At 40.9% G+C, this 13,430-nt stretch overlaps 1 protein-coding gene across 7 annotated transcripts in view; it reads right to left on the reverse strand.

Moving 5' to 3' along the window:
* The window catches only part of MPDZ (multiple PDZ domain crumbs cell polarity complex component), a 172,666-nt gene extending 160,339 nt beyond the window's left edge, over positions 1–12,327 (reverse strand). For all 7 annotated transcript variants that reach the window (XM_068553691.1, XM_068553686.1, XM_068553692.1 and 4 more), the window contains exon 1: positions 12,064–12,327. The gene's annotated coding sequence lies outside the window, so the exon portion shown is untranslated. The remainder of the gene's footprint in view (positions 1–12,063) is intronic.
* Between the last annotated feature and the right edge of the window lie 1,103 nt (positions 12,328–13,430).

Here is a 13,430-nt window from a genome sequence, read left to right on the forward strand (position 1 = left end):
TACAAAGTTATAGTAATCAAGACAGTATGGTACTGGCACAAAACAAAATATAAATCAATGGAACAGGATAGAAAGCCTAGAGATAAACACACGCACATATGGTCACCTTATCTTTGATAAAGGAGGCAAGAATATACAATGGAGAAAAGACAGCCTCTTCAATAAGTGCTGCTGGGAAAACTGGGCAGCTACATGTAATAGAATAAAATTAGAACACTCCCCAACACCATACACAAAAATAAACTCAAAATGGATTAAAGACCTAAATGTAAGGCCAGACACTATAAAACTCTTAGAGGAAAACATAGGCAGAACACTCTATGACATCAATCACAGCAAGACCCTTTTTGACCCACCTCCTAGAGAAATAGAAATAAAAACAAAAATAAACAATTGGGACCTAATGAAACTTAAAAGCTTTTGCACAGCAAAGGAAACCATAAACAAGACAAAAAGACAACCCTCAGAATGCGAGAAAATATTTGCAAACGAAGCAACCGATAAAGGATTAATCCCCAAAATATACAAGCAGCTCATGCAGCTCAGTATCAAAAAAACAAACAACCCAATCCAAAAATGGGCAGAAGATGTAAATAGACATTTGTCCAAAGAAGATATACAGATTTCCAACAAACACATGAAAGGATGCTCAACATCACTAATCATGAGAGAAATGCAAATCAAGACTACAATGAGGTATCACCTCACACCAGTCAGGATAGCCATCATCAAAAAATCTACAAACAATAAATGCTGGAGAGGGTGTGCAGAAAAGGGAACCCTCTTGCACTGTTGGTGGGAATGTAAATTGATACAGCCACTATGGAGAACAGTATGGAGGTTCCTTAAAAAACTAAAAATAGAACTACCATATGACCCAGCAATCCCACTACTGGGCATATACCCAGAGAAAACCATAATTCAAAAAGAGTCATGTACCACAATGTTCACTGCAGCACTATTTACAATAGCCAGGACAGAGATGCAACCTAAACGTCCATCGATAGATGAATGGATAAAGCTGTGGCACACATGTACAATGGAATACTACTCAGCCTTAAAAAGAAACGAAACCGAGTTATCTGTCGTGAGGTGGATAGACCTAGAGTCTGTCATACAGAGTGAAGTAAGTCAGAAAGAGAAAAACAAATACCGTATGCTAACAAATATATACGGAATCTAAAAAAAAAAAAAATGGTTCTGAAGAACCTAGGGACAGGACAGGAATAAAGACACAGATGTAGAGAATGGCCTTGAGGACACGGGGAGGGGGAAGGGTAAGCTGGGACGAAGTGAGAGAGTGGCACTGGTATATACGTGTGTGTGTGTATCTATCTATCTATCTATGTATATATACACTACCAAATGTAAAATAGCTAGCTAGTGGGAAGCAGCCGCATAGCACAGGGAGATCAGCTCCGTGCTTTGTGACCACCTAGAGGGGTCAGATAGGGAGGTTGGGAAGGAGATGCAAGAGGGAGGGGATATGGGAATATATGTATATGTATAGCTGATTCACTTTGTTATACAGCAGAAACTAACACAACATTGTAAAGCAATTATACTCCAATAAAGATATTTTAAAAAAGAAAGAAAAAAGTTGACTACTCTTATAATAGGATAATAAAATAATAAAATGACACTGTAGAAAAATATTACTTTAAAACTTAAAGAGCCATATAAAAAAAATTTTAATTCTAGTGGAATCAAAAATACTCCAGCAAGCTCCACGATGAAATAATATCTACATACACGGAGGAGAATACATCTAAAAAATATAAATCAGCCATGATGCTCTCTTATTTACCTCCACACTAAACCAAAACAAATTCACCTCTGGATCTTCCATTAACTGAATATGCAAACATTCAAGAAGAAATTAAAATTTCTCCACAATAATAAAAGTAGTGTTTTTCATAATCTGTACTAAAGACTCACTACAGAGAACTCTGTATCCCTCTGAAAGCAAAGAGGTGTCACTGTCTAAATCAGATGATAAGCTCATCAGGCAGTGGTAGTGTACAGTCCTGAGGATACACTGAGTAAGTCAGCCAAAGACATGACAACTTATATCGTGCTGGCAAGATTCCAAGTTGTTCAGAGAAGGGAAAATTATTTAAAGAAGTCTGAATTAATATGCATCTACCCAAACACAAACCTTACCCATATAAGATAAATAAGCATGGACCAATTCAATCCCCTAATTACTAATTCAGAGATAACTGTAATAGGCTACACTATTTAGTCGCCCTATGTAAGTCTATAGGACTCACTAAGGCCATCTTGACCACTTGGTATTTCCTCCCTGAAAACAATTTAAAAGGTCTCATTCTCTTTCAATAAACATGACTATTTGCTTCTTAATTAACACATCTACTATTTAACTACATCCATTAACTGTATTTTACTATGGCACTCAAAGGACTGTTAAAATTAAGATTATAAACCAACTTTTACTTTTGTAATAATCTAGACAGCACATCTGCTTTAAATGGTGTTGTTGCTTTGGGGTTTGTGTTTTGTTGTTGTTTAGCCACTTAATTTCAATCGAGTCATCAGAAAATAGAGACAAGCACATAAATGTTAAAAATGCCCTGAAAAACCTGAATGACCCCAGTAAGAATAACATGTTTTCATAATATAATGACCATCCTTTCTCCATTTCTTGGTATGTCTGATGATCTTAGGTGTAACATATAATGAATGGCAATTATTTGTATAATTCAGGTGCCAAATTACTCCTCTGTTATCCAAATCACTATAGGATTGTCACATACAGTTGTCACAAGAAGTGACCAATAAATCTACCAAAAATTATAAGAACTACCAAAAATATGCACGTGGGTCAGGAGAATTAGGCAAGCAATCTGGAAATAAAGTTTTGGGCTCAATATTGAAACTGACTTCACAACGTAGTATACAAAAGCTTGTGGAAAACCTCAACACTCACCTGACTTTTTAAAAAAATTAATCACCTGATATTTTCAAAAATTTGAAAAATTTAAATCTCCCTATTTTACTATTGCCAGGGTTTGTTTTTTTTTTTTATAAAATATGATTTACATATTTTGGAACTTCATGTAACATTAAATAAGGGTACTTAAATTTTATGTTGATCCAAAAGGGGCATGAATTTAAGAAGACTGAATAAAACTGTCAAATACAAAAGTCTGATATAACATAGTTGAAACCAAGAACAAGTACACTACAAGACAATGGATGAAGTATAGGAGAATTCTAAAACTATTTTAGAAACTCTGAATGGTATATCCATAAAATGAACTAGTTCTCAGCAATAAACAGTAATAAACCACGAGTACAGACAACAAAGATGAATCCTAAAATACACGGTGAAGCAGTCAGACAAAAAGAACACACTGTATGATTCCATTTATTTAAAGCTCTAGAGAATGCAAACTAATCTATAGTGACAAAAAGCAGACCAGTGGTTACTTGGAGATAGGGAAGTAGGAGAGGCAAGAAAGGATTACAAAGGGGCATGAGGAAAATCTGCGGGGGATGGATATGTTCACTGTCTTGATTGTGAGGCTGGTTTCACAAGGGTCCAAATTCAACAAACTGTACACTTTCAATATGTGCAGTTTATCATATGTGAACTATAAATTATACCTCAGTAAAATACTTAAACAAGCCCTCTCCCCTCCTTGAGAGAAGGGGGAAGCCTAAACGTCCTGAGTTTAGCACCCAACAGATGTTCACTGAACTTAATAGCACTGCCTAGGGGGCAATAATCCAGGCCCAGGGGCTGTTTATATAGATAGATATATGTATATATGTACGCTCTGCAAAGTTTATAGTATAAAGAGGCATTCCAGCGCTGTACTTTTCTCAAAGGGAACAGGATGACTACATTCACTACTCCCAGGAAAACCGTGAATGTGGCAGAAAGGAGGGAGAGGGTGTCAGGCAAAACTCCACTGAATCCTATAGTTGAGGCCCCTCCAGCGCTACAGCAGGAAATAAATGTTGCCCAGAGGCCGACTTCATGCCTGACTTATTAAAATGAAATACCCTTGAAAGACTGGGGGAAGAAAATGGGAACATCTGGTCTAAACCTTCTTTAACTTTATCCAGTAATGCCTTAGACAAACAGGACCTGTTTGGGAGGGGTGCCTAGCAAACTATAAGAGAAGCTGGGCACACCTTGTATAGATCAGAGAAGATCTTTTAAATTGTAAAATAATCTTTAATATTTATGGTTCTGTCATCACAGTTTTCTCAGTGTAGTGATGTCTTATAAGCACAGGATAACAGACTCCCATGACCATTTTCTTCAGCACGTTCCCTGAAGCAAGGCATGCTAGGGACCACCTAATTATCAATACATAATGTAAAGTTACTGCAAATTAACTATAGGTCTATGGAACATTTAATTTTAAGCCCAGATCAAGAATTACAAATGCATTCTCCACTGGTGTCCTGTGTGCCATATGGTAGTTAGGCATATTATACCGCCTCAAAGAGTCAAGAGACACTGGTTCAAACAGGTGCAATTAATGTCAATTCAAACGTATGGATGTTTAATAATCTCATATCATATTATCCTCACTGAGAGAAAGGGCAATTAGTGAAAACTACTGACCAATGGCTGTACTTGTTCATTTGTATATCAAAATAAGTTAAGCATTCTCGCTTCACAAAATATGTGTTTTCTTTGCGCAGGGATAGTACCTAGGTGACAGGATTGCAGCTAAGTTTTTCTGCTTCTTTGAACTTGTTTATGTTGTCCATATTTTTTAAACGTGTTTCTTTATCATCAAAAAAAGTTACTAAAAGAAAGAATTACCTTATGTATTTTACTATAACTATAGTTTTAAAACTAAGCAATAAGCAATAGAGTAAATGAAAAGTATCCCAAAAGGTATTCATACTATCAATACTAAATCATCAACACAAACTAAATACGTTTTTCCTTGAGTTTTCGTTTTGGTTTTCTGTTGTCTAGTAGCTGATGTTTCTGTTTTTTTCCTTTCTTACAAGTGTTTTCTTTTTCACTTTCCCCTCCTGCATTTAGTTATGGCACCCTAGATCTGGAGGTAGAGTGGTTTACAAGAAAATAACAATGAATGTTGATTTTGCAGATCTAAATAAAACTAACAGGAGGATAAAGACAAGAATTCCCTTGACCAAACAAATTTAACCACCACAGGCAAGAAGAAAAAAGCAAGAATTTAAGCCTTGTTTTACCTTTTTTTTTTTAAAAAACTCAGCTGTCCAAATTTGGAAGAATTGCTTTAACACTTCTCTAACAAATATAATTTCACCGCTTCAAAAAGTTTTTTGTTATTTTATGATATAGGATATAAATTACTCTTTATACTTTTCCAAAAAGGGGAAGATATTTCTGGGGAAAAAAGACTATGCCAAATATCTGCCCATAAAACATGCATAGGATATACACACAGTTTTTAGGTCAATATGAATTATAAATTTTACTGTTTTAATCACACTCCAAAACCATCGTGAGATGTTTACAACGCTAATATTTCATCTTTGCGAATTTAATGTTTTACTCATTTTGTGAGAGATAGAAGAAATATTTTAAGACAATTGATGCTTTTATGAAACGCTTGAAAAGAAAACTAATGCTCTGTCTACAAAAAGGAAGGGGCAATTTTCCAGTGAACACCAGAAGAAAGAAAACAAGTGGCCTCAGGCCAAAGATAAAATACCTTTTTCCTCACATAGTAGTTTCCCTTCCTTTCCAAACATCAAATTACCACAATACAGCTTAGTTATACCACCACAATAGCCTCCTACAGGACCTCCCTCCCTTACCCTGAGCCAGTCCAATTCTTCAAGGTCTCACCAGTTTACAACCTACAGTCTGTGAGAGCCTTACAGTCTCTGTAAGAATTTATGAATTGTTTCCTCCCCAAAGTCATATGTTGAAGTCCTAACCCCCAGTACCTCAGATTATGACTATATTTGGAGAGAGGGTCTTTAAAGAGGTAATTAAGGTTAAATGAGGTCACTGGGGTGGGCCCTAATCCAACCTGACTGGTGTCCTCTAGGATACAGACTTACACAGAGGGAAGACCATGTGAAGACACAAGAAGACAGCCAACTACAAGTTGCCAGCAAGCAACCCAATGTTGATGTCTAACTTCTTTAATCACTGTAACTTTTACTACATGTAAAACCTTTTTATTCTTTCCTCTGTGTGTCTATTTTTCCAACTAAGACAGTAAGCTTCCAACAGTATTTATTTTGTGTTCTCCCTAGTGCCTAACCCAATTCAACATACCTCCTAATCCATCTATTACCATCTACTCAATGAATAACTACCTCAGATCTTCTTGGGAAGTGTTTCACAGGAAGGCAATGGTATCAGTTTTCTCTATCTAGAAATAGTTCATCTCCTTATTCTTATTCACCCATGTGGAACCCCACTATAATTATTTAATTATAGTACATTAACTTTACCATACTAAACATCATTTCCCAACTGTATTTATAGTGATGCTCTTTTAAACAGGAAACTAATTTAGAAGAAAAAATAATACCTTTCTTGTTATAAATATGGGGTTGATAATGTATGTAACAATGTAACAATATCAAATGAATTCCTACTTTAGGCCAAACCTGTTTTAAGAGCACATATAACTGTTTGGGAAATACAACTGGTGACATATCATCATTCACATGCACCATCAAGCAGTCCTGAATTCTACAGGAAGTTGTTTGCTTCTTTACTCTGAATCATAAAGGCTTTTGCTGGCAGATGTGTCATTTGCTCTAGCATATACAGGGACATTTCCCACCCAATATGTCAACTCTGCCCGAAGATATTTTGTGAAAAGCACAGAGTACTTTGTGCATATTACAAATATACAAAAGGGAGCCAACCTGCAACTCAACCTGAATCAAATCTATTATGTCAGACTTGAGATGTAATCTGGAGAAAATAATCTGCTCTTAACTGAGGACAGTATCTTCCAGGCAACTGTTACTCCCCAGCTTCTAAATCCCTTAATCTGAACCCTAGACAATGGGTCCATTTCTTTGTTTGTGAAGCAGAGCCTCTCCACCACATCAGCTAAAGGCTAAAGGCCTGATCAATGCAAAATTACATTTCAAGGATTTCCATGAATGTCTCCAAGCACCACGCCTTGCACAGATATAGTAAACTCTGAGGAGAGCCTCTACTCCCTCACCATATACGTGCATTTAAAAGATATCTGAACTACACATAGAAAATCCTAAAGATGCCACCAGAAAACTACTACAGCTAATCAATGAATTTGGTAAAGTAGCAGGATACAAAATTAATGCACAGAAATCTCTTGCACTCCTATACACTAATGATGAAAAATCTGAAAGAGGAATTAAGGAAACACTCCCATTTACCATTGCAACAAAAAGAATAAAATACCTAGGAATAAACCTACCTAAGGAGGCAAAAGACCTATATGCAGAGAACTGTAAGACACTGATGAAAGAAATCAAAGACAATACAAACAGATGGAAAGATATACCATGTTCTTGGATTGGAAGAATCAACATTGTGAAAATGACTATATCACCCAAAGCAATCTACAGATTCAGTGCAATCCCTATCAAATTACCAATGGCATTTTTCACAGAATTAGAACAAAAAATTTTACAATTTGTATGGAAACACAAAAGACCCTGATAGCCAAAGCAATCTTGAGAAAGAAAAACAGAGCTGAAGGAATCAGGCTCCCTGACTTCAGACTATCCTACAAAGCTACCGTAATCAAAACAGTACGGTACTGGCACAAAAAAAGAAATATAGATCAATGGAACGGGACAGAAAGGCCACAGATAAACCTACACACATATGGTCACCATATCTTTGACAAAAGAGGCAAGAATACACAATGGAGAAAAGACAACCTCTTCAATAAGTGCTGCTGGGAAAACTGGACAGCTACATGTAAAAGAATGAAATTAGACCACTCCCTAACACCATACACAAAAATAAACTCAAAATGAATTAAAGATCTAAATGTAAGGCCAGACACTATAAAACTCTTAGAGGAAAACATAGGCAGAACACTCTATGACATCAATCACAGCAAGACCCTTTTTGACCCACCTCCTAGAGAAATGGAAATAAAAACAAAAATAAACAAACGGGACCTAATGAAACTTAAAAGCTTTTGCACAGCAAAGGAAACCATAAACAAGACGAAAAGACAACCCTCAGAATGGGAGAAAATATTTGCAAACGAAGCAACTGACAAAGGATTAATCCCCAAAATATACAAGCAGCTCATGAAGCTCAGTATCAAAAAAACAAACAACCCAATCCAAAAATGGGCAGAAGACCTAAATAGAGATTTCTCCAAAGAGGATATACAGATTTCCAACAAACACATGAAAGGATGCTCAACATCACTAATCATAAGAGAAATGCAAATCAAAACTACAATGAGGTATCACCTCACACCAGTCAGAATGGCCATCATCAAAAAATCTACAAACAATAAATGCTGGAGAGGGTGTGCAGAAAAGGGAACCCTCTTGCACCGCTGGTGGGAATGTAAACTGATACAGCCACTATGGAGAACAGCATGGAGTTTCCTTAAAAAACTAAAAATAGAACTACCATACGACCCAGCAATCCCACTACTGGGAATATACCCGAAGAAAACCATAATTCAAAAAGATACACATACCGCAGTGTTCATTGAAACACTATTTACAATAGCCAGGACATAGAAGCAACCTAAATGTCAATTGACAGATGAATGGATAAAGATGCGGCACATATATACAATGGAATGTTACTCAGCCATAAAAAGGAATGAAATTGAGTTATTTGTGATTAGGTGGATGGACCTAGAGTGTGTCATACAGAGTGAAGCAAGTCAGAAAGAGAAAAACAAATACTGTATGCTAACGCACATATATGGAATCTTTTTTTGCGGCAGGGCAGCAATAAAGAGGCAGATGTAAAGAAAGGACTTGAGGACACAGCGGGGGAAGGGGAAGTTGGGATGAATTGAGAGAGTAGCACTGACATACATACACTACCAAAAATAAAATGGATGGCTAGTGGGAAGCAGCTGCAAAGCACAGGGAGATCCGCTCGATGCTTTGTGATGAACTAGAGGGGTGGGATAGGGAGAGCGGGAGGGAGGCTCAAGAGGGGATATGGGGATATATGTGTACATATAGCTGATTCACTTTGCTGTACAGCAGAAACTAACACAACATTGTAAAGCAATTATACTCCAATAAAGATATACCCAAAAAAAGTATCTGAGATGCAAATAGGACTTCAGCCGCCAAACAGGGCATTGTATATATGATAGGAATTTGGAGTACAATAAAAACTGACATGCAGCTCTCCACTCCCTAGCAACAACAGTCAGGGGGCTCACGCGACGAAATGAAGGATTGTGTTAAATGGAGAAAAGAAACCAGAAAGAAAAGAGGGGAAAAGAAATACTGAAAGGAGCGAAGGAAAGGGAGGGAACACATGTAAGAGTTATGGTACGCATCTGAGCAATCTAGTAGTAATATGTTGAGACAAACTTCATCAATTTTTTTGTTTGTTTTTGCAAATGACGTAGGCAAGACGAGTAGTGAAGAGTCAAGGGGCTCCCCAAACTAGCTCTGCCTAAGTGACAACTTGCCTGTGGAAAGGAACTTATGAAAACCCCTAACCCCTGCCTCTCTCTACCTAAATAAACAGAACTATAATTCTCAAAGCTGCTCAGGTAACAGAGCAGCTAGACGTCACCGGAACTCACTGCAGAGCACCCTGAGATACAGCTATATATACTGAACTTAAAATAGCTAAATACATAATTTCTCCTAATCACAAACCCCACATCAGCCTAGATTCTTAAAAAAAAAAAGATACCAAAAGGTTAAGAAAACTTTGAGAGTGAAACATGGAAATGAGAAAATCCAACACATTAATTTGTCTGCCTACTGGGGAACAGTCTGCCAATTCATAGAACACCGGAAACAGGGCCTAAAAGGCAATGAAATTAAACAATACACTCATTACAAGAGGGAATATGTAAGCAATACTTTTGAAGCCTAGTCTTGATTGGCAACTATTTCTGTAGAGTAAGATAGTAAATTTTTCAGACTTTGAAGGCTCTCCATCTCTGTCTCAACTATGCAACTACTCAAATCTGCCACTGCTGCTGTGAAAGCAGCCACAAACAGCAAGAAAGAATCACAGACAATAAGAATGAGAGTGGCTGTGCACCAATAAAACTTTATGTGCACTGACATTTGATCTTCAAATATTTTTCACATGTCATGAAATATTATTCTTTTGATTTTGTTTTTCAACCATTGAAAAATGTACAAACCATCCCTAGCTCTTAAACCGTGCAGAAAAAAACAGGCTGCAGCAAACAGATTTGGCCCTTGGCCCTTAAGTTTACAGACCTCTGCTTTTAAGGACCCTAGTGTGAACTCTGAGATGGGAGGGGTGAGTGAGGGGGCAGTGGGGGATAGAGCCCAGTCTAGATAAACCTGGCCCATTTGTAAACTAGTCCATAAGCAAGCAGGAAATCTGGGCATCCCAGACAAGATTATTCCCACCACCCTCTAAACCCTCTCAGCTCCTGCCTCAGGCAAAGGGCACAGGTGCACTGCATTAGAATTCAAGCCAAGAAACTTCAAGTTTTGCTGGGTTTTAAATGCAGTCATTTACCTAAATTCTACCGGGGCTAAAGCATATATTTTACAAATTTACATGATGCGACTCCTACATAAAGTTCATTGTAGTTCCCTATACCCAAATGCAACACGTAATCCTGAAACCCACTCCATCACTTCATAAATGTTTCAGATTAGGTGTTACTTATTCTGTGAAAGGCAACCTAAATGAGGAATGCCTACGGAAACACAAACGGGATGTTTACGCCACAGCTGTCCAACAAGGCTGGACGACAGAGTCTGGCCACTTTTCAGATTATTCCCCTCTCGACACCAGAAGAACTTGTAGAGTCTTCCTTCTAGGCTGGTGAAGTCAAGGTCCTCTTATCTGATGACACCTCTGAAACACTAGCCGCCACCCGCACCCACTCCGCCCAAGGCCCGCAGTGTCCAAACCCGGATTCCGCCCCAGCAGAGCAACCTCGGCAGCCCCAGGCGCTGAGATGGACGGAGACTTCCCACCGCCCCCTACTCGCCCCCGGACACAGAGCAGCAGCGGCACCTCCCGCCCTCTCCCGGCCCCTCCCCCTCTCCGCAGTCCCAGCATGAATTTCCACGCGATCGGCAGGAAAGAATAGCCCAGCCTTTGTGCCTCTGCAAAAGAACGCAGCAAGAATTTACACCGTCACCACCGCTGAAACACACACACACACACACACACACTTCGGAACAGCGCTTCCCTACAAACATCCGGCATCCCGGGGCTGCGAAACTGCAGACAAAGGCGCCCCATCGGCGTGGGGTTGGGGGGGATAAAGGGGGAGGCGGGAGCAAAACACTCCCACCAACGCGGACAGCTGACGAAAGGGCACTGGCGCCAGGGAGAGGGGTGAAAAGTGGGGGCGGATACCAGTGAGCCGCGCGCTCTGGGTGTCCCGCAGCCGAGGCGAGAGACGCCAGTCTGGGGGTGCGTCTCCCCACCCCCGCGTAACGATAGAGTGGGCGTCCGACCCGGGGCGCGGCCACCGCAGCAGACAGCAACAGGCGCCCGCGCCCCGCTGCGCCCGGCCCGCGTGCCAGGCCCGGGGTCCGCCTCCTCAGCACCCTTACTATGCCCCTCCTGGCGAACAAAAAGACGAAACTTTTCAACCTCTTAGAATCAACAAGAGCAAAAGGAGGGGGGAAGTGGCTGAAAGAACCGGAACGACCGCTTGGGGACCCGGCGAGTCGCAAAGGAAACTTCCAGACCCCATCGTTTTCAACATCCAGAGGAGCAGCTGCTTCCCGGTAGCGCCGGGCCGCGCGGGGTGGGGCGAGCGCACCCCGTCCGCCGCTGCCCGCCCGCCCCGCGAGCCGAGCCCCGGGCGGCCGCGCACCTTCCCGGCCGGTGCGCGCGCAGGGCACGGGGGCGCGCTCCGGCCTCCTGGCCCGGGCCCCGGCGCCGCTTACCCTGCTCGCGACGGCCGCCCACGGCGGGAACGCGAAAGGAACGGAGGGCTGGGGAGCTGGGGTCGCCGGGGACACTGGGAGCCTCGCCTCGCCTCGCCCACGCTCGCTCTCTTCTGTCCTGAAGTAACGTCCCGGCGAGGAGCTTCGGCAGGAACGCGCACTGACGCTCCCGCTCGACCGAGAAACTTAATCCTGCCCGGCCGCCGGCTGCCCGACGCCAGCCTCGCGCTCCGCCGCGCCCCCTCCCCCTGCGCGCGCCGCACTTGCGCCGACCGGGGCTGCCGCGGAGGCGGCTGCGGCGGCGGGGCCCGGACTGCCAGGGCTGCGTGACGCCTTCGGCCGGCGGGGCGGCTGGCGCGCCTCGGCCAATCAGGGGGCGCGGCCCAGCCGGCAGGCCCCGGGGTTGAAACTAGCTCCGCGGGCGCTCGGCGTGGGATGTGGAGAGTGGCTTCCGCGCGGTTGCTGGAGAAAAGCCCCCTTAAGTGTCAACGTAAAATAAAAAAGAAGCATTAATTTGGACAAGTCTGTCCCATGCAATGTTTAGGATATACACTAAAAAATTCTTTGTTTATCTGAAATTCGGATTTACCTGGGCAACCTGTATTTTTATTTGCTGAATCTGGTAACCTGCGGGAACCGGTAGCCTCTATTTCTAGTTTTGAGGACTTTTTTTTTTTTTTTTTTTTTAATGCGGATTGCTCTCTGGTAGCTCATTAAAGTGATGAGAAGCACTTTAATGAGGATGCTTGGGGGCGGGGCTAATCTAACTTTCTAAAAAGTAACTTTTAGCGCATCAATGTCCATTCTTAGACCGATGATCCAACTAAAAAACAAACAAACAAAAAGTGGAGGAAGGGTTCAGAATTACACGGTGCCAGGAAAAACATATTCATTTCTATTTTGTGCCATTTAAGATTGTCTTTCTGATAGTCTCAATTCCCTGAGTCCCAGGAATGTTCTCTGGGGAGGAAAATTGCTCCCTTTTTCAATACATAAGTCTAATATTAAAGTATACATCAAAGGATACTCAGAAGCCCAATTAAAAATATTTAAAGAATTTATTTTAATATCCTGAATTAAAGGTCTGTTTTTCTTTAGCAGACTTGTAAATTTGGTTTGTCTTAAAAAACCGATTTGTATTTCTACAATAGTCACCAACTATTTAAGGGGCAACACAGTTTATAAAATATACAAGACTTCAGAGGGAAACTGGTTTAAGTTTTTAAATGGATATTTTCAGAAAGCTGCAAAATAGAACATTTGCCTGTAAATGACTACGAGTTGAATAAAGTCAGCTCAGTGCCCTGGGCTGAAGAGAGTGTCTTCAGCCCAAGGCCGCTTGCTCTTTTATAAACATGTGAATTGGT

The sequence above is a fragment of the Eschrichtius robustus genome, chromosome 10 (genome assembly GCF_028021215.1).
Source record: "Eschrichtius robustus isolate mEscRob2 chromosome 10, mEscRob2.pri, whole genome shotgun sequence".
In the NCBI taxonomy this organism is placed as follows: domain Eukaryota; kingdom Metazoa; phylum Chordata; class Mammalia; order Artiodactyla; family Eschrichtiidae; genus Eschrichtius; species Eschrichtius robustus.